Here is a 22,030-nt window from a genome sequence, read left to right on the forward strand (position 1 = left end):
CAATTTCAGGCAGAGGCAGGTGGATGGCAGCTTCAACCTGGTCATGCAGGGGACCCCTCTCAAGTTATTTCTCTCTTAAGTTATTTCCCAAAGTAGTCCCCACCTGAGGACTTAGGGTGAAAAGATTGGGCTTCCTTCTTCCCTTCACAGCCCCCTCCCTCATCAGTCATTGCCTAAGCTCCACTCCCAGGATGCTTCTAGCTCTAGGTGGCAGGTGATAAAACTGCTCCAGTACCCTGAAGGACACCTCCAAAGAAGAGTTTCAAGTGCAGGCATTAGAGGCAAAAGCACATTGGAAGGCGGGGAGGGGGCTTGTATACAGAGAACCTGTTAAGGGATCCAAGGGGGTCTGGGCAGAGCCTCGACAGTGTCCACCTCATGCTGTCTTCTGGCTCCCTTGGTCTTTGTAGAATCGTCCTTTGTCTACATGGACATATTTTACCATGTAGGCCAAGAGAACAGACTGAATTACATAAGCTGCTAGAGGTGGCAACTTGCATAACTGAGGGTGTTACCGGAGTTCAGCTCAGGAAGTAATTCAGGAGCAAGCATAGTAAAGTGAAGGCGAGTTTGTTTAGAGAGACACACATTCCATAGACAGAATGTGGTCCATCTTGGAAGGGAGGTGGCCTCAGAGTACAGGGGAGGTTAGTATTTATGGGCTGGGTAACTTCATATGCTAACAAGTGCGAGGATTATTCCAACTGGTTTGGGGAAGGGGTGGAGGTTCCTAGAATTGGGCCCCTGCCCACTTTTTGGCCTTTTATGGTCAGCCTGGGAACTGTCCTGGTGACTGTGGTTGTGTCATTTAGCAGCTAATGTATTGCAATGAGTGTATAATGAGGCTACTGGAAGTCGAATCTTCCACCATCTTAGACCTACTTGGTTCTAACCAGTTTGTATCATACTGTTGCCAAAAGATCGGTCCCTGTCCCTGACGAGCCGAATAACTCAGAGGCTGGGTCTTGGAGCTTGGAAGGAAAGAGACAGTTTTGTTGCTTTGCCAGGTAAAGGGGACTCAGATCAGACTGGTGGCTTCAACACTGTGAGCCCACCTTGGGGAAGGGGTGGGGCGGTTATACAGCCATAGCTCAATCAATAAAGCATCAGTAACATGCAACAATCATTTTCTCATCAGAAGACTTAGAGTGTCATCATGATGCCTCCAGGTGACCAATTCTATACAGATTAGCTTCTGTCACTTTATCTCTTTATCTTTTAAGTGCCCAAGGTGTGGTCTTCTTGGTATTTTAGCATACTTTGTGAGGTTACAGTTCTGTGACCTTCTCCCTGGAGAACAACTCAGAAACCAAGTATGATTATAGCTTTTGATTACTGGAATAAAGCAGAGAAAGTAGAATTAATAGCTTTATTTTAACAACAGGCCTGGAGCTGTGAGCAGCAACTGGTCTGTCAGGTCAGTTGACCGTTCTAAGGGCAAGCATAAGAATAAGCAATCTGTTAGCCTAAGTGTGGCTGTTTTATTAATCCTCTTTCAATATCCTGTCATTCTTTTAATGGTTGTGTCCTGCCCCCTTCCCTCCTGTCTCAAGGGTACAATTTCCCTGCTTGGCCAGGTCCTGGTGTTGCCGAGTCCAAACTCGTTCTGCTTGCCGCACGACAGGCCAATAAATCAGGAGACGAGGTGTTGGGGCAAAGAGTAGCGACTTTATTCAGAAAGCCGGCAGACTGAGAGGATGGCAGACTAGTGTCTTGAAGAACCATCCTGTTCTAGTCAGTATGCAGGCTCCTTCTATACAAAAAATAAGGGAGGGGGTGTGGTTGATGTAATCTTCTTGCTGCAGGCATTCTTTGTTCTTGCAGCCATCCCCGAGGGCTAGGTCGTGGTGTCTCTGTAAACCTCCAACAAAACAAAGGTTATTTTCTACTACACTAACTCATCTACATATGTCTTCTGACCCATCTGCCCTCTTTCAGTTGTAAGCCACTTGAGGTTGAAACCCTGTTTTGATTTACCTTTGCATCCTTTTAGCATCTACCAAAGTACCTTGTACAACAAAGGTTTATTAATGGAACAAAGCACCTTCTGTTTTATAAGGAGGGAAAATGCAGAATACATTTTAGATAAATTTATACCAGGATGATTATAGTTGGTTTTTTTTTTCCTTTAAAAAAGCAAGAGTACTTGGATAACTTTTAGGCCATCTTGAAAATTTACTTATATTGAACAGCTTCTTTTTGTATGATGCAATAGAAGTGAATTATTACTGTATCACACTCAATTTCTGTCCCCTTAGCATACTATGACTAAAAGTGGTTAGAAAGGTGGTAGAGAAGTACACTGAAGAAGAGAGGGATAAAAACTTTGAATTAAATGTTTGCCTTTCATAGTCTACAAAATGGATAATCCACATGCAGACACCCAGGAGTTGATCATATAACTTATCTTTAAGCAATTTGATGCAATATTGCCATGGGACATGACATGGTAATTTATTTCTAAAATGTTAGATTCTGTTAGTATTTTCAGATCAAACTTTGTTTTCTTCTTGACATAACTGATTATTGCTTTCATTGGGATTTATTTTAAAGTAATTCTGAGCTGAAAAACTGCAAGGAAAGTAGAAATTGTTCATTTCTCTATTAGGGCAGCTGTGTCTAGAACAGCACAGCAGAAGGCTTTTATTTGCTATTTGATTTCTCTATCTCTTTATTGCTGTAATCATTGTAGCAAGGATTCCAGGTCACACATCAATCTTTTGAATGAAGGTTATTGGACACACAGGTTGAAAACATCCCACCTTCAGCAGTAGTTATTTAGATTTGAGAGTACTGTGAATGAATTGTGCCTTTTTAGATACTTTATTTTTGCTATACAAACAACTCCTTTGTTGCATCTCCTCCACATACATCAGTTAGCTAATGCTGTATAACAAATGATCCCAAATTTTAGTAGCTTAAAACAACAATCATTTATTATTTCTTATGAATTTATAGATTGGCAGGGAGGTTCTGCTGATCTAGGGCAAGACTAGGGTATAGGTAACCTATAAGCTCCATGAGGACAAGGATAACATCTCTCATGTTCATGACTGTATTCCAGTGCCAACCACAATGTCTTCCTGCAAATTACCCCACTCTCTCAATTATTGGCTGAAAACAACAATCAACATTTATCAGCTCACAGTTTCTGTGGGTTAGGTATTGAGGAGCAGCATAGCTGGGTGCCTCTGTTTCTTGGTCTCTCACGAGGTTGCAGTCAAGATACTGGCTGATGCTGTAGTCATTCACCATCTTGACAGAGGCAAGAGGGTCCACTTCTGATGTGACTCCTTCATTTGACAGGCAAGTAGGTGTTAGTCGTTGGCAGAAGTTCTCAGTTCTTTGCTATGTGGCCATGTGTTGAAGTACAGAACACGGGAGGAAAAAGAACTTTGCAGCTATAAGAATAGGGGGTCCTGTTGGGAGCATTTCATTTTAAGGTGGCTGTAGGACAACTTCAGAGATTTCCAAGGGCATTTGGATGTGTCCATCTGGTGACCAGAGGAAAAGATGGGATGGAAATAAAGGCTTAGCAGTCATTGGTACATAGGCAGGAACTCAGGAACTGAAACCATGGAGTGAATGGGAGGACTGAATGGGAAGAGGCAGGGGAGATGCTGGCATCATGGGAGAACCCACAGCCTCAATTTGATAAGGTTGTCAAGGAGACATTGTTCCTGGAGGATGGTCACGTTTCTGTCATGGGAAGCAGTCCCAGAGAACAGAGAGATATTGGCTACCAAGGAGACTTGGGGAGCCAGGTGTATTGGAGGAGGAGGAATGACAGCCTGAGAAGACTTCTGAGGAAGACAGAGATGAGAGGCATGGATAGAAATGTCCCAAAGGTATAGAACTTGGGTTAACTGTTCTTCTGTGTTGTCCCTTATTAGGATATGAGAGTTGGCTTACTCTATGAGTTGGCTCTGTGGCAGGTGGCTGGCCTGGGTTTTTAGGACACACTGAAGCAAGCTGAAAATGGAAGACACTGAAGACAGAAATTGATTTTCAACATGGTTGAGTGGCAGCCAATGCCATTGTCAGGCATGGTTGGTGTCACACCTGACAAGGGCGGTGTCTACCCCTTACCAGATTCTTTACCTGACCCTAGATCCCCATACCTGAAGCCAGGGACACTATACGAGAAGACTCCATAACACCTGAACTCTTCCCACCCGACCTTGCTTCCAGCATCTTTATGCCTTGACTCTTGTTACCAGCTTGCTGAAATCCATCCCCAGGCCTTGTTTTGCCTTGGAATCCTTGCCCAGATGGTTGGGTCTAGGACTCTCCCTTGAAGACTCTCAACCTCTGGTGGAATTAATAACATTGATGGTTTGGAGGTCTGAATTATCTCCTGGTAATAGCAGACTGCTTATAGCTGGAACTGGGGTGAGGAGCTGTAGGTGCAATAACACAGCCTGGAGAGACCAAGCACAAGAGCCAAATCCAAGAGGACCAGAGAAAAGCTAGAGACCAGGGTGCATGAACTTGGTTCTGCAGATCTAAGATCACAGTGAGAAGAGACCAGAAACAGTAATTAATAATAACGGTACTCAACATTTTTGAGGGCTCACCCCATGCCAGATGCTGGGCTAAGCTGCCCTACAGACCCTGTTTCATTGCCACAGGAATATTATGAGGTAGGTCCTATAATCATTCTCACCTTCTAGAAAAGACACTGAGGCTTAGGGAGTTAAAGGAATTGGCAAGCAGTGGAACCAGGTGCGTTCTCGCTCAGAGCTTGCATCCCGTCTGTGATGCTCTCCTGAGCTGTCGCTCACTTTACTTTTGGCATTTGGTGGGGTCTTCCCACCAGTGGCTCTGATGAAGGTCTTGGCTGAGGTCTTGGTGTCTATGACAGGCTTCATGACATCCATTCTGTTTCCTTGCCCTGATTTATGGCTCCAAATAGAATTTCCAGGAAAAGCCAGTCTTCAGGGGTGGTTCTGGGAAGGTGCATCTATTAAGAAGACATTGGGCTTTAATGAGCGCAGAAACCCAACCGTAACTCACATTTTATTATGAGGGTGCAGGAGATTTGGGGAAGCCCAAAGATAGGCGTGTGGCTGAGATTCAGGAACCAAGGGGAACAGCCCTTGAAAACGACCAGGGTAGTCTCTGTGAATCTCACCTCTGTATTTCAGGCTTTCTGTATGTCTGTCTGTCTTTTCCTTTGTCTATCTGTTTATCTATCTCTCCAGACAGATTTTTTTTTCAGCCTCTCTAGATGTGTAAATGACCCTGAGCCCGATAGTTCTGGAATTTTACATCCATCTTCAATCCCCAGACTAGCATCATTAGCTTCACCTGGGAAATCCCTAGAAATGTGAAATCTCAGGCCCCACCCCAGACCTACAGAATCAGAAACTCTGGGGTGGGGCCCGCCATCTGGTTGAACAAGCCCTCCAGGTGATGCTAATGCCTAGTTTGAGACCCACTGGCGCCTCCCCTCCAGCTGCAGCCAGTTGGGAGACCCACCAGTTGGCACTCCCAGGGTGAACGTGCTCAGCCAAGGGTTACAGGCCCAGCTTGAGTCTGGGGTCCACCTCTGCACGGATTAGCTGCAGCCTGAGAGCTGGGTCAAGCTGTAACTTTACTCATCCCACTGCAAAATGCCTGGACAGGCATGCAGATGGGAGCGGTTTCAGAAAACAAGAGGTTTAGGAAAGAAGTGTGGGTGTAGGAAGAACGCCGCATGGGGGAAACCAGAGAAATGACCAGATCTCCGTCCTGAGAACCTGAGAGATGTTACTGGCTGGTCGAAGCCTTGATGGGAGTGGTCGGGGGTGGGGGTGCTGATGAGACCCAGGGGCGGCCGCTGGAACCAGGGTTCTTGCCTCCCCAGGGATGGGAAGGACCAGGGTCGTGGTACAGTGAGTAAACCTCACACTGACTCGTTTCTTGTCACCTGGTGTCCCTCTTCCCTGAGCTGTCCCCGCCCAGTGTATCACCTGCTTTTGGTCCCATAGGCTGTATTAGTTGCAGCAGCAGTTCTCAAAGTCAGGTCCCTGGGCCCTTCAGGGTCTCTGAGGCTCTCTCAGGCATTTCCCAGGCCCAGCTATTTCCATAGTAATATTAAGGTTTTATCTGTCCTTTTCACTGTATTGCCATTTGCCCTGAGGGGAAAATTGCTGATGCCTCGACACAGATCAAGGCCATAATCCCCAAATTCTAGTAGTAATTATATTTTTTTACCGCCAGGCCCTTGATTGATATATATATATATATATTTTTTATTTTTCAATGATGAGAATTTTTAATGGTACAAACATGTTGGAAAAATGAATTTAACTCTACAAATTCGGCACCAACAAGATATCCTGTGCCCAGGATTTTACTGAAGGGAAAAGAAGGTCCACAAAAAATGTGTCCATGCATGTCTAGAGCAGCTTTTACAGTTCACGTCTATGACTGGTGTGTAATAGTTACTAACACGGTCTTGAGAAGCGAGGCCTGATGAATACTCAAACTAAGTGAAAGATTTCCCCTCACTTACCACATTGCTTTCACCACTAAGAAGACACAACCCAAGCATTTGCTGAATATAGGAGAAGGTCATTTCATGGTGTGATCTAAGAATTCCAGTATATTTTAGATGAGAGAAGTTGACCATGGGGGAGCTGACTGTTGTGCACAGAATGTGAAATTGGAGAAACTCTGAGTAAAGGAGGGGCTGGCCCTGCTTCTACAGGCTTCAGTGCAGCTCGGGTGTTGATCCTTTGAAGTGGATGCCTGAGTGGAGGGAGGGAACAGCAAGTCCTTGATACCCAGGCCCAGCCCTGGGAAAAGGATTCACAGGGCTTGGCGCTTGGTCCCTTCAATGGTTTGAATTGAAATAAATATATTTTAAAAGGCCAGTTTTACTTAAGAATGTCCCTGATAAAGAAATATAAACGTTCTTCATTCATTCCACTCATTCATTCATAAATTCATTAATCAGATACAATTAATGTAATCAAACCTCAACCCTTGGGTGCATATCTTTTTAACGCCCTGGGGGACAAAATGGAAAGGGTGCATAAAGCACTTTTGCACATGCTGAGGAGTGGTGGTGGTCTCAAGTCAAGGCGCTCAGGCGATTGTTTAAGAGCTGTGAGATAAATTAGCCACTTTTTCGTAGAAAATCGTCTTTACTGGAAAGAGTGACTGATAGACAAGCTATAGTGGTTGGCAGACATTTCCTTAAAAAGGAAGTAAGAAAGCCTGTCACTTCAAGGAAAACAACTGACAGTACTTGTTGCCAGTGATAACATTACAGCTTTCAAGTGAAAAGTATAATTGTGGAAGATGTGTATCCACCACCATGAGCTTGACAGCTTCCCAATACTTAAAAACTTTTTTTGATGAGCTCTATGGTGAATTTAACTAGTCTGATTTTTTCACATTTTGCAATGATGTGTCAGCATTTGGTAGACCTGGATGACTCAGTGAACTAGTGTTGTCAAAAGGACCAATTAATGATGCAAAATCATGTGTGGGTAAGAGAACCATTCAAAGTAATAGACCAGTGGATTTTCATGTAAGTGGTTTCAGATCCACATTACAACTAACTTTTAAGAAATACCACTTGTTGAGTTTTAGTATAATATCAAAAATGAATACCCACAGTTGTCTCCAATGGCTATTAAAATATTCCTCTCTTTTCCTACATATCTGTGTGAAGCTGAGTTTTCTTCATATACGTCAACCAAAACAACAAATCGAAACGTATTGAATGATCAAGTATGAGACTCCAGCTGTCTTCGATTAAACCAGACACTAAAGAGATTTTCACAAACATAAACCAGGGCCTATTCTCACTAATTTGTCTTTGGTTTGTTTTGGGAAATACAGCTATCCTCTTTCATAAAAATGTTATTTATGTTAACATGTAATGGGGTTGTTACTGTTGTTTTTTAACGAATGAAAAAATAAAAATGCCTCAGTTTTAATTTCTAATGTGGTAAATATTGATAACTAGAACCCACATGAAGTTTTTCAAGATCCTCAACAATTTTCAAGATTGTCAAATGGTCTGAAGACCAAACAGTTTGAGAACTGCATAGTTGGGGTACAGATCAGCTGTCATACCTGGGAGACACATACAGAAAAAGGGATGGCAGAGTGGTGCAAACAAGAGAGGTATTTCTCTGTTTTTAAGTAACAGTACAGAGGTCAGTAGGGAGGGGGTCCAGGGAAGTGGTGGCTGTTCCATGGGTCATCCAAGGTCACCGATTCCTTCTCTCTTGTTGCTCCAATATCCTCTAATCTGGGGTCTATGGATAGAGTTTAGGATGTCTAAGAACTTGAGTAAGAAAATCTCTAACAGAAATGTAGTATTTCCTTCAATTATAGGCAAAAACCCATAGTAATTTTAGCAAAGCTAGTGACTTGGCCACAAAAAGATGGCACAGGTATTGTCAGCTCACATTATAGTCACTGCAATCATCTCAAACTACCGTTTATACTCATCACTTTACAGCCATGTTTGTCATTAGACCCCCTTGTTAAATCCTGTGTGTAATATGTCAATAAAGGAATACATGGAGTATGTGGCATATATTTATCTCAAAATATTTTATAACTGTATTTCATTGTGATTGGTTTCCTTCAGAATTCTTATGATTTCAGCATGACTGGTTTCCTCTATAAGCCTTTGTCTCTTTTTGTGTTTAAAGCATGCCAAATCAGCCCATGACGCAGAAGGAAAAGGGGCCCTGTCCTTGGGTCACAGTCGAGGAAGGAAAGAGAAAGTCCTTGTGCTGAAATGCCCCAAGGCTCTCTGCTCACGTGCCGCTGGTGGGAACTCAGTCCAGGGGCCGCAACTAGCTGGGAAATGCAGTTGCAAGACGGAAAGCCGCGTGTCTTGCTAAAACCTGAGGATGGGCTGGGGTTCTATTACTAAGGGAAAATTGAACGGTGGGGCTAGGGACAATTCACAGTCTCCGTCCAGAGTCCTCTGGGGCTTTATTTCTTCTCTGTTGACTATCCTCACTGTCTTTCTGCCCCACTGTCAGTCCCCTAGAGACTGTTCTTCCTTCCCAGTGATGAGGAGGTTTATTCTCTGATTGTCCACCCCAACCATCTTCTTTTGAATATTTACACAGAACAGTGATCTGAAGTCAGTGTCAAAAAAATGAAGTTTTGCCATTTGCAACAATATGGTTGGAACTGGACAGTATTATGCTTACTGAAATAATTCAGGTAGAGAAAGATACTGTGTTTCCTTATAAGTGGAATCTAAACAATAAAACAAATGAACAAATATAGCAAAACAGAAATAGACTGACAAGTACCGAGAACAAACTAGTGGTTACCAGTGGGGAGAGGAGTGGGAGAAGGGCAAGAGAGAGGAAGGGGATTAAGAGATATGGACTGCTAGATATGAAATAAATAAGATACACGGATGTAATGTTCAGCACAAGGAATATAGCCAATATTTTAATACTTTATATGCGGTATAGTCTGTGAAAATATCTAATCACTATGTGTTACACCTGAAACTAATATAATATTGTAAGTCATCTGTATTTCAATTTTTAAAAATTTACTCACAAAATAAATCTGAATATATATGTGTACAGACAAAGATAGATACACACACATATGTATAAATAGTCTTTAAAACATAAATGGATGGTCAGGGTTGATCAGAATCAGTGCAGTATCTATAGTAAATGTCTCAAACCATGTTAATCATGTGTTAAAACACATTTCCACTTAAAAAATATGCCAAAATTAACAAGCTGATATGTCAAAGTTAAAAAGGCTGTCAACATGATCTCAAAGTATCCTCCCCAAATAAATATTTATTAATCACAACGTGAAAATATAGTAACTTTTCAGTGGGGAAATCTGGTAAACAACACCTTGATCAAGCTTAATATCACTAGTGATGATACGTATTGATTGACGTGTTTCACTTGACACAAAACGCTAGGAAGGCACATCATCTCTGTGGTGTTCTGCCCCAAACCCACAACTGTGAGGGAATGATGACAAACTATCCAGCAAGTCTAATTTGAAGGACATTCTACAAGAGAACTGAGGAACATTCACAGATTGGACGAGACAAAGGAGAGAGAAAAACTAAATGCAAGAAGGGATCCTGGAACAGGAAATATGGCATCAATAGGAAAGCTGACAAAATTCCAGTAAGGTCTGTGGCTTTGTAGTATTGTAACAACGTTAACTTCCTGTGTTCATGAATGGTACTGTGCTTAAGTAGGATGGGAATGTTAGCAGGATGGGAATGTTAGCGGGTAAAGGGTATATGGGAACTTTCTGTACTGTTTTTTTGCAAGTTGTCTATTAGTTTAAAGTTATGACAAAAACGAAAATTTGAAAAAAAGGCAGGCAGGTGCAGAGATGGGACTGGCCTGGGTGGTAGCACCTTGCTAGGGTTTTTACTACTGACTAAGGGTCAAGGACTAGTGTATCTCCCTCACATTCAAAGCTGAAAAGCAACTCCAGCCAGGCTGTCTCTAGTGTCTGGGTCAGATGTCCCCTGCTGTTGAAGACCAGGCAGAGAACAGTAGAACACGTTGGCTTGAAGGCCAAGCTTTGGCATCAGAGATCTGGGTTTCAACTCAGCCCTTTCTCTTAACAACTGTGCACGTTTCAGAAGGTACCTACCCTCTTTGAACTTCAATCTTCTCATCTTTAAAATAGGGGAATATCATACTTACCATACAGAGCTGTTGGGGTGTGTTTAAAGAGATAACATCTCTGAAGTTAACCACTGTTCACTGAGTAATGATTATTATTGCACGATAAAGAGAAATCTGGGTAGAGTCTTACGACCACTTAAGCTTAAGGGAAGCAACCACATAAGTATTTATAAAGTGCTTCAGAGATACCACATAAGCTCCAAGTCTAGTTACCGTTAGTGATGTTATGGTCACTGTAGTGCTATGGGCTTCAACTAAACTTACAGCACTGCTGGGGGATCTAATTTAATCGAGATGCACTCTAATTTAGATTACACTTTTTTTTCTAATTTAATTCCTCACGCCTTATATTTTCACATGGTTGTTAGTGTATAAATTATTAATTTAGTCACTTTGTTTGATTATATTTTTTCTGGCATCGCTCATCAGTGCTAACATGTTTAAATATGGGTCTCAGTGGTTGCTGAAAGCAAAGTTATGTAGGAGGGAAATACCACCATTGACCCAAACCTAATAAAAACACTGCTTTTACACCATTTCATGTCACAAAGCTGGACTTTGTGTCTCACCAGGTCTGCCTAATAGTCTTAGTACTGTCAGCATTCAGTCTCTTTGGGGAGACCAGTGTAGGGGAGTCTGGGGTCCCCTCGGAGGTTGCCATTTTCCAGGGCTCCACACCTTTTCCTGGGCCCATCTGGACCAGTGCTACCCAGTGTGGTCTGTGGACTGGCCTGTCTGTGCAAACTCTCACTGGTATGGGGCAGAAATTGTATTTTGTATTCTTTGCTTTGTCATTTCATTTTCCTCAGGATTTAAGATATTGTATGTGACGAAAGTGTCAGCCTGTGGCAAATTGGAAAAAGGAAACACAAAACCTGGTCCTTCTACACAGTTAAAGAAGTAATGATCTAAATCACAAGGTATATCTGGCCAAAGACCGTCCCACTGTGTAATTGAAAGTGATATGGAGAATCCTCAAAAGACTAGGAAGAGACTTACCAAATGACCCAGGAATCCCACTCCTGGGCATATATCCAGAAGGAACCCTACTTCAGGATGACACCTGCACCCCAATTTCATAGCAGCACTATTTACAATAGCCAAGACATGGAGACAGCCTAAATGTCCATCAACAGATGACTGGATAAAGAAGATGTGGTATATTTATACAATGGAATACTACTCAGCCATAAAAACCGACAACATAACGGCATTTGCAGCAACATGGATGCTCCTGGAGAATGTCATTCTAAGTGAAGTAAGCCAGAAAGAGAAAGAAAAATACCATATGAGATCACTCATATGTGCAATCTAAAAACAAAAACAAAACATAAATACAAAACAGAAACAGACTCATAGACATAGAACACAAACTTGTGGTTGCCAAGGGGGCGGAGGGTGGGAAAGAATAGGCGGGATTTCAGAATTGTAGAATAGATAAACAAGATTATACTGTACAGCACAAGGAAATATACACAAGATCTTATGGTAGCTCACAGAGAAAAAAATGTGACAATGAATATATATATGTTCATGTATAACTGAAAAATTGTGCTGTACACTGGAATTTGACACAACATTGTGAAATGATTATAAATCAATAAAAAATGTTAAAAAAAGTGATCATTAAAAAGGAAGGCATTCTCCTCTAACTCCCTCCAATTTCATAAATACAACTTGAGCTAAGGATACTGCCTGGGAGCATCTGTGTACAGATTAGGAACATTTGTCTGTGTGAGATTTCCTGTTGCTTGTGAACACACCTAGGCCTTGGGGTGGGGTGAGGGGCCATTTCTGCCTGGGAAACATGTCATAGTGTATATCCTAAACCCATACAGTAGTAACTACCACAGTTGTCTCCTGACTGGCCCCCTGTTTCCACTCTAGCCAGTAGTTTCTCCTCCACACTGTTGCCAGGATAACAATCTTAGTAAAATGCAGTTTTATCTGTTACCCTGATGCTTAAAAATCCATGAGGGACTTTCCATCATCCACAGGCTGACTTTCACACTCTTGAGCCTCCTGTACCAGATCCTCCACGACGTTGTCCTGGTTTATTTCTCCAGCCCATTTGTTTTAGAAGGATTATCCCTCCTTGTCCACCTCCCACCCCTCCTGTCTTTGAAGGACTTTTCCAAGTGTCACTTAATCTGTGAAGCCTTTTCCAAACACCCCCTCTAGGCCTCTGTAAAACTGACCCTTCCCACTTTTATGCTGCCTACTGGTTTCCAGAACTGCATTAGACTTCTCTAGTGAGGGTTTGGAAATCAGACCCCAAGATCTTGCTATTCAGTTCGTAAATCAAGAGTTGGCTGTTGGGTGATTCTTCTTGGTGCTATTTGTAGGGGAGGCACAGTGAATGCTGAACTCTATGAAGTTCTGAAGACACTGGAGGGATGTCCAGGGCAGTTCCCCAAGCATGGGCTCCTCTAAGTGGTGCCTGGGAGTGTGTGAGGATGCCCCCCTCTCCTGCCTCAGCTGCTCCCTGGCCCGGGGCGCTGCTTAAGGAAGGCAGTTACCTAGTTGGTTAACTAGATTATGATTTAGTTCACTAAACTAGCCATTCAGCTGTTTACTGAATGACATTCTAAAACACCCGGTGGGTGAAGACTAGTATTTACTTTTATAACACACTCCGATTAATTAACTTTAGTGCAGCCTCTTCTCAGGTTCAGAAGCTGTGCATGAAGTTTCATGCGATTCAAATAAATGCAGTGTCATGTTTGTAAAGAGGTAAAGGCCTGTCTCAACTCTACTTATTGTACAGCCATAGAGTAGGCATTTGGTTAAACACTGTCTGATACAAGGAAACAATCCCCACTGTGGGCAATATTTGCATTTAACAAACCATTACTTGTTCAAGACCCAATCAATGCATGCCTTCATTACAATAACTTGGTTTACCATTGATGCCAAAACATGTTAAGTGTGTTCAGATTGAATTAGGTTTATACACCACTCAGATCACAGAATTTTTCAGTTGAATCTTAGTTGGACATTAGCAACCATCTGGTCCAATCCTTTTGTTTAAAAATTTAATTAAAAAATTAAAAAAAATTTTTTAGTGAAAAAGTTGGGTACCATAGAGGTGAAGTGGCTTGTCTGAAGTCACACATCTATTTATTGGCTGAGCTAGACCCAGAACCCAGATTATAACTGTATTTCTTGAATAAACATTAGGATATATGGCTTGACAAAGGCATCTTCTGATTTGTAAATTTATCAATAAGAAGAGCCTTTCTGAGGTATCATATCTGTAACACATCAAACAAAGAAACTTCACTGATGAAAAAATGAAGTTGAGTCTGTGCTGGACTGTATAGTTTATCTTTCCCATGGACCAACAGCACAGAAGGAGGACATCCATGACCTCAGGGCTGGTGTTTTCTTGTCTTTTCTTTGATGTGATTTCCTGGTTCTGCTCAGCTGCCTCTTACCAGCAGCTCTTCTCTGCCAGCAAGCTAGTCTGACACAGACCAAGCCAAGTTATCAAACTACCCCTGGGTGTTTGAGTTGTTTGCCCTTGCATAGAGGTCGAAGAGTTTGGGAGAAGAAAACACAAAAGGTGGAAAGGCATGAATCTATAGCAGGAAGAGCCAGCTGCCCACATATGTTTATGTTTCTGTTTCCATTGTGTGGAGTCATGGTGGGATACTGGCCATTCAGCCATGACCTACATTTCCTAGTTCTACCCGCAACCCCCGCCAGCCCTAACTTTACATCTCAAGGTGGCCACCTTACTAGTCTCCACCAATGGCATGTGAGTGAAAGTGTTGTGTTCAGGCCAGTGCTTTCCTTTTAGACAGCTGGGTGCCCTTGGAGATGTCAAAGCAAAGCCAAAGGTGGAAGGAACCCAGGTCCTTGAAGCACCACGTGGAGTAGATCTGCCTGCCCATAAGAAAAAACTCTCAGACTCCTTCATGAATGAAAAATAAACTTCAAATGTTTGAGTCACTATTCATTTTGTGTTTGTTACAGCAGCCAACACTCCCCTAAATAACACAGAGCCTCCAGTTCCTAAGAGTTTTGTTTCCACTTTGAAGTTAGACGTTCCCCGAAAAATTAGTTACATGTATTTTTACAAAATATTTAATTTAATTGAGCACTCCAAGTGTTCAGAGAGGTCTCGATTTTCCCCGAGAGATTAATAAAGCAAAATGGATTGAGACAGTTGATGAAGGATCTAATAAACAAATTACTTACTTGTCTAAATTTTGCTGATATCATGCTGTTCACTTCCAAATAAGTTCACTTTTAATATCCTTACAGATGTGAAGAATGTTGCTCTTTGAATATAGACTGTAATTTTTACATGTTATGCTCATTTTACTGTTGTATTTATTTATACTTCACCTCTTTCCTGAAGAGTTTGCAGTGACATAAAAAGTGACTTAGCAGCAAGGTTAATAAAATAGAAAAGCAGGCTATAGAAAAAAGGACACGGAAAATATGCTAACTGCAAACCGTTCATGTGGTCACTATGACTGAGTTTCGACCTTAAGTCTAAGTGTCTTGGCAGGCTGGGTGAGAGGGAAGCATGCTAAATTACAGATCAGCCATCAGAAAGGAGAGGGTGTACCCATCTCTCAGGGATGACAAGGCTTTGTCTGGGACCCATGTCTCAAAGAAATGGATGCTCCTCAGTGTTTTCATCTCCAGGGAGCCAGACCTACCAGGAGTGAACTCATAATGGAATTTTTAAAACTCTCCTTAGTTTTGTGGAATGAATTCTTGATGATACTGAAAAGGGAAGAAACCACTAGGCCAAGTCATGACGAAAAGCCCTTTGCTTTTTTTAATTTTCCACACCCCTTAACCCTTGGGGACCTAGGGGTGGCTTGCAGATGATGACCTCAGATATGTTCTGGTCTGGTTCTGAAAGCATTTTGAACAAATTATGCCACTAGTCAAGGTGAATTGGTATTGGAAGGTGACTTTTACCTTCCTTGGGAGGGAATTTGGTTTTCTCAATATATGAACTTCGGAGTTCTCAAAAGTTGAGAGTTCTTAGGTTGGGATTTCTAAAGAAGTACCGCTATATTGTAGCACAAGCCACCTTAATTAGACGTTCTCAGAGACTGGTCTTTCTTGACTTGGATTTCATGCACTCAAAGAATGTTGCAGCTGGAGACTGTCTCATTAGCCAATGTTTTTTAGGTAGGAAGACTGAGGCCCAGACTGGGCACAAGACCAGACAGCGGTCCCAGAGATAATGAAGAGAGCTTATTTCTCTTATGTAACAGATGCCTCTTTTTAAAAAATAGTTGATTTACAATGTTGTGTTAGTTTCTGGTATACAGCAAAGTGATTCAGTTATACATATTTATATATATATATATATGTGTGTGTATATATATATTTCTTTTTCATATTCTTTTCCATTATGGTTTGTTACAGAATATTGAATGTAGTTCCCTGTACTGTAGAGTAGGACCATGTTGTTTATCTATTTTATATACAGTAGTTTGTATTGGCTAATCTTTTAAATACTAGTACAGTGCTATCCAGTTTACTGGAATAAGCTTTTATTAAATATCAATGAGAGAAAGGACTAGACAACCTCTCAAATATTTCTGAGCTCCTTAGAATTTTTGCTTATTTCTGTATTATATTACATCCTGGATATCTCCATAAAATACAGATAGGCAATGCAAAAGAGATCAAAGTGAAAATATTGAAGTAAAATGAAATTGAAATATTAATCTCTGATAGAATGATGTTCTATTCCAAATGGGTGATCCAGTATATTGTCCTTCTTGCTCCCTGAAGATTTCAAAGCACTTAACATTGCCTTAAAACTCATTAAGCTGGGTGCTGAATCAGACATCGGATATTATAACTTTATTCTTATTATTTATTTAATACCATCAAAGGAGTTGATTCTCAGTGGGAATTGATAGCTCTAAAGGGATGAAACCTTTTCTTCGATATTCTAGAAGGACAAATACCATTCAGCCAATACTTCTGTTTAAAAGATAATCAATGATGATCCAGGAAAATATTAGGAAGTCACTCATAAACATTTTCCCCAATGAATCAAACAATTTCAAAACATCTTTGTAAGTTTGATCTGGTATGTGCTGCCTTATAGGAATAAAAGTGTTTGGTGAGAAAGTTAAGAAAAGAAGATGAAATTCATTTATTCTTTCTTACCAAGTAAAATTTAGAATTTTTTTATCTTTAAGGTAACTCATTGTACTGCAAATTCTTTCTTGCTTTAAAATAGGAATGCTCTATTTTTTTTTAAAAAGTGAATGGTGCTTTATGTTGGCCATTGCTTTTGGAAATATATTTTTATTATTATGCAGTTTATGTAGTCATTTTTGACTTTTTTAAATGTTTAAGTGGCAACTTGTTTTCTTCGATTTTGTTTTTTTCTTGCCAGAATTTGGCTAATTTAATTAAAAGCATGAATCCATTAGAACATAAGAAAAAGAAATACTAAGTGCATAGTCTATTTGGCCTTGGCTGCCTTTCAATATGAGTGATTAACCATCAATTACAGACCTGTTATGCAGTATAATAACATTCCATATTCAATATCAAACTTTCAATTGTCTCTAAAATGACAGAGGCAGATGTCATAGATGCAATTTTGAGAAATGGTAAACCACACTGGTAAAAGCTACAGTGAGCTTTTTAGGTGCATAAGACAGACCCGGATCATTTAAGTTTTTTTTTTTTTGATTATATAATATCATTTAATTTAAAAAAGTAGGGTAAACAGGAAAGTAGCACAAAAATATAGTGTTGCTGTGGAAGGCTGGTGCTTGCTGCTAAGACGCTGAAGCCAGAGGAGGCTGCGAATTCCAGGAACAGTATTCTTTACAGGAGGGAGAGAGTGGCCTGAAGGGCAGACAACCAGGAGAGCCTCTCATCTGAGACCCCCTTGCAGCAGGGCTCTGTACAACTGGTGACACACCCCAAACACCAGTGTGAGGGGGGATATGATAAACTCCTGCTTCTCCCAGCAGAGTCTGTCCAATGAGGGTGAGCCTGGGCCACGGTGTGTGTGTATGTTAAGTGCCAGGAAGAGTACCCAAAGGCTTCTCATCACCCCAGACCTCCCTGTACTGTGAAGCACTGGACTGGCCTGGAGTCCTGGTTTTCTCTGGAATGCTGTCACCTTCCTACTGCCAACCCAAGGTGGCAGTGCCTTTTGGCCCCATTATATGATACTCTCTCCCAAGACCTAATTTACTAGTTTGGCTAAAAAAAATCCCTCAGCCAGGTCCTCTTCTGATCAATGGGTTTCCCCCTGTTCTCCTAACAGATGTCTTTGGGGTCTTCATTTTCTCCGCCGGCTGACACTCCTCAGTTCATCCGATTCCTTCCCCATTAAGTGGGATCGGCAGTGGTCTCAGAAAGCTCACCATGTCCAGCAGGATGTCCACTTTCAGCCGCAAGAGATTGTTTTCTTCCTCCAACTGCTGGTTCCGTCTCCGGAGGCGCTGAGCCTCCCTCCGGTCCACACCCCGACTAATCCCTGTCTCTGCTTTCAACTGGCCGTTTTCAAACTTCAGGCTTTGCCCCGCCAGGTTCATAGTGGGGGTTCCGTAGTCAGGACCCAGCTCCACTCCCAGGTTGACCGATCCAAATTATGCAGGCTGGAGAGAGAAGCCGACTTCCGAGGGGGCGTCTTCTTCGGACTGAATGTATTCCCAAAGAAAGGCATCTTTGACCTGATGTGTCCCAGAAACCGGGTTCCAAGCTAACTCGCCGGCCAACCGCAAGGTGCCGGCCAGGGCCGCGTTACCCACCACCCGCCGGCCGCGCGCGCGCGCACGCGCAGCCCACTGAAGTTTTTGATCACTTGCTTTACATGGCAACGTATCATTTTGGATGTGCTGCCTAAAGTTCTAGCTTAAAAGCAGAAACACTAGCAGGTTCAGTAAAGTGCATGGAAATCCCGGGATTTTAGACTCATTTCTTTATTGTGCAAATTACAGAGGCTGTGCTAGAGGGGAGGGGTTAATGACTATTAATTGATGATAACGGGTTTCAGCCTCTTCCATCATTTACTCACTTAGTGATGGAGAAAGGAGAGGGACTGAGGGGTTACTGAAGAAATAACTCTGGATTTATGATTTGGGCTTATTTCACAGGTAGTATTTTTTTAAACAGGAATAAACAGATGAAAACTGTATCATTTAAAGATAAAACTATTAACATTTTGCTCTATGTAGCATTTGAACACTGCTAACATATGCCTGATGCACATACTGTTTAAAGTTTTTTCTTTCAAAATTGTATCATGTTATACATGCCATTTAAAATATATTATTCATTTAACCTCATAAATTTCCTCCATGTCAGTAAATACGCTTCGTGAACATTAATGGCAGTATATTCTATCATTCACCACTGCACCATCATTTATTTAACAAAACCTTTAGCTTTTTAGACATTTAAGTTGTTTCAAAGTTTTTGAGTATAATAAAAAATGCTGTGATGAATATCTATATACATACATCTTTGTCCAATTAGCTCTTAAGATAAATTGCTAGAAGTAGAGTTGTTATGTGAAAGGGCAGACAACTCTACCAAGTTGTTGGTATATAGTGAAAACTTCCCTGCAGAATTTGTATCAGTTTATATACCTGTGGACATATGAAATTCGCTTTTCCTCCAAATCTTGAAAAATACCACAGTTTTTCCAATCTTTGCTAAGTTGAAATGACATAGAGATTTCATTTTTAATTGCTGTTCTTACATCACTAAAGATCAAATAAGCTGAATATTTTCTCTGCATGTTTTTGGTATTTTCTATTTTTTCTTTTTAATTGCCTCTTTATGTCAATTTCTTATTCAATTAATGTATTTAGCTTTTTCTTAGTGACTTTAAAGCACCCTTTGATATTGAGAACAAGAACTCTTCATCTGTCATACATGTTGCAAATATTTTTTTCTAAGTTTTCCATTTGAATTTTAACTTTGCTGATGGTGATTTTTGATATGTAGGCTTAAAAAATGTTGTTGTACCTTTCAGCCTTTTTCTTTTCTTTTTTTGGCTCCTACTTTGGGTGTCATGCTTAGAAATCCCTTACCCATCGTAACATTTAAAAATACTTGCATATGATTCATTTACTGGCTTTAATTTCTATATTTAACCTTTAAATTATTATGAAATATTTCCCATATAGAAACTGGTGTGAAGAAGAATAATATAAGAGAAGCAATAGATGGAGTGGTCAGTCAGCTTCTGGGCCTGATTTCATGGGTGTTTAAATAAGTCTCCAAATGCTTTGACACTCTTCCCTTCAAAGAGTGGGGCCCAATTTTCTTCCCCTGGAGTATGGGCTGAACTTAATGACTCACTTCTACTAAATAGCTATCGTAGAAATGACGGAGTGTGTCTTCTGACATTAGATAATAAAAGACATTGAGGCTTCTGTCTCCTCCCATCTCTCTGTTTCTGGCTCTGGGTGAAGTCAGCTGTCCTGCCATGAGTGAACTCAGTCAACCCTATAAGGAGGTCCCCGTGATGGGGAACTGAGGCCCTCTACCTGCAGCCAGTGAGGAAGCCAAATGACACTTGAAATGAGTTTTCTGATACAGAAATACTGTGTTCCACTCAAATTACACAAGACTTCTTTCATGTGCCTCAAAAATTTAGAATTTTCTTTATATGTATTTCTTACTAGATTATTTATTAGCTATTTTATACTTTTCATTGGTGTTGCAAATGGGAATAATTTCTACTTAATTGTTGTTGGTATGTAGGAAATTATTGATTTTTGTACATTTATCCAGTAATCTACCATTTAAGTGAATTCTATTATTAGTTTTCATTGTTTTTCCACTTTAACTCTTGGGTTTTCTATATATACAATGACCCACTAGTCTTATTAAAGCAATCTTAAAGATACTGAGCAGAGAAAGAAAAATGTGTGTGTGTGTGTGTACGTGTGTGTGCATGTGTGTGTATGTGTGTATGTGTTCATGTGCGTATGTGTTCATGTGCGTGTGTGTGTGCGTGCACATGGCATATACCACGTGCATGATGTTGAGGAATCAAGAATTTAGAAAGAAATAAAAAGTAGGTGTTTTATTCATTTCTTTCTCTGCATTATCTAGTATAGCGATCAACATACACAGTTAGCTGTGTGGTTGATAATTGAGTAGGTGAGTCAATGATCTGCCCTCCTCCTGGTTGGGTTTCTTTAGTCCTGCCTTCGTGCCCCTCTGGGAGCCAGCTCCTTGTGACGTCCCATTGTGCCCCGAGCTGAGCCAGGTTGGGTATGACGTCTGCTAAGTCCTCCGCACTCCACTAACATGGTCTAGATAAGTACATCACTTATCTTTAAAGACCTATTGAGCTACGGGTGGGGACAGACATTATGAGCACACGTGCTGTCATCGGAGAATAGATTAACGCTGGATGGTGAGGTTCTTCCCCGGATTCACCCAGTGCTGGCACAGCCTAGTCAAAGTACCTCCACCATTTGAGCAGTGCTCATGAAGAAGGTGCTGTGCTTGTGCTGAACCAGGCTGGGTGTGTAAAAAGAGGGTGTTCGAGAGGCAGTCAGGATCCCGTGTGGAGGAGTGTATGGGTGCCCCGTCCAAAGGGAAGAAAGGGGCACAAAACCAGTCAACAAACCTGAGAACTGGGCGGACACAAAGTCTCATCAGGATCGTGTGGGGACAGATGTCTTAGAACCAAAGTGGTGGTAACGTAGGAACTGAGCGTTGACCTGGTGCCTGCACTGACCCGGGTCAGGAGTGGCTGCAGACACCTGAAGGTACCTCACTGGCTCAGGCTGTGCTGACTGTGAAGGAGCGTGTCACTCAGAGGAGAGAAGCGGAAGTCATGGCTCTGTAGGAGCGAGACTTCATTCAAGATGCAAGGGAAAACATGGAGAGTTTTCCGTTTAGGATGACAGGACCTGACTTACATTTTAAACAAGGGCTTTCTGTCCACAGAGTGAACACTGAGTTGGGATGGGGGACAAGAATGGAACTTGAGGGAGTTTTGGGGAAAAGACTGCTGTGAGCTGGGGAGAGAGGCTCTTAGCTGGAACGAGTTGATGGTGATGGAGGTGAGAGTGATACCCACTGAGGCCTAACTAGAGGTCAACAGACAAAAAATATTCCCCTGCCAGGACCCTGAGGTCTCTTCTCCTCACTCAGCTAGACTTCTTTGTCATTCTGGTGAGGTTTAAAGAACTCAACCTGGAGGCGAGACATTCCACTAATCTGGGTGAATGGGCCACATGTGTGGAATTTTGTGGATGCTAAAGGGTAGGGTAGCTGATGGCTCTGTGAATAGATTTTTCAATGCTAACAAGTTTTTTTGTTTTAATTCATAAAGGACTTTTTATTTATTGTAATCTAGCATTAATTTATTGTAATAAAAATAACTTTCAGATATTTCCAAG

The 22,030-nt window shown here is 41.5% G+C and overlaps 1 long non-coding RNA gene and 1 pseudogene across 2 annotated transcripts in view; one reads left to right on the top strand and one right to left on the bottom strand.

Annotated features, from left to right (window-relative positions):
- Positions 1 to 12,118, top strand: part of LOC140688102 (uncharacterized) — a 45,736-nt gene extending 33,618 nt beyond the window's left edge. The window contains exon 3 of one of the 2 annotated variants that reach the window (XR_012062856.1): positions 11,462 to 12,118. This is a non-coding gene — a long non-coding RNA (uncharacterized lncRNA). Of the gene's footprint in view, positions 1 to 7,666; positions 8,531 to 11,461 lie in introns of those variants that run through there. The other variant, XR_012062865.1, reaches the window with a different exon arrangement.
- Positions 12,119 to 17,315: 5,197 nt separating this feature from the next.
- Positions 17,316 to 18,397, bottom strand: LOC102538155 (protein chibby homolog 1 pseudogene; annotated as a pseudogene).
- Between the last annotated feature and the right edge of the window lie 3,633 nt (positions 18,398 to 22,030).

This window comes from Vicugna pacos, chromosome 1, assembly GCF_048564905.1.
Source record: "Vicugna pacos chromosome 1, VicPac4, whole genome shotgun sequence".
NCBI lineage: Eukaryota > Metazoa > Chordata > Mammalia > Artiodactyla > Camelidae > Vicugna > Vicugna pacos.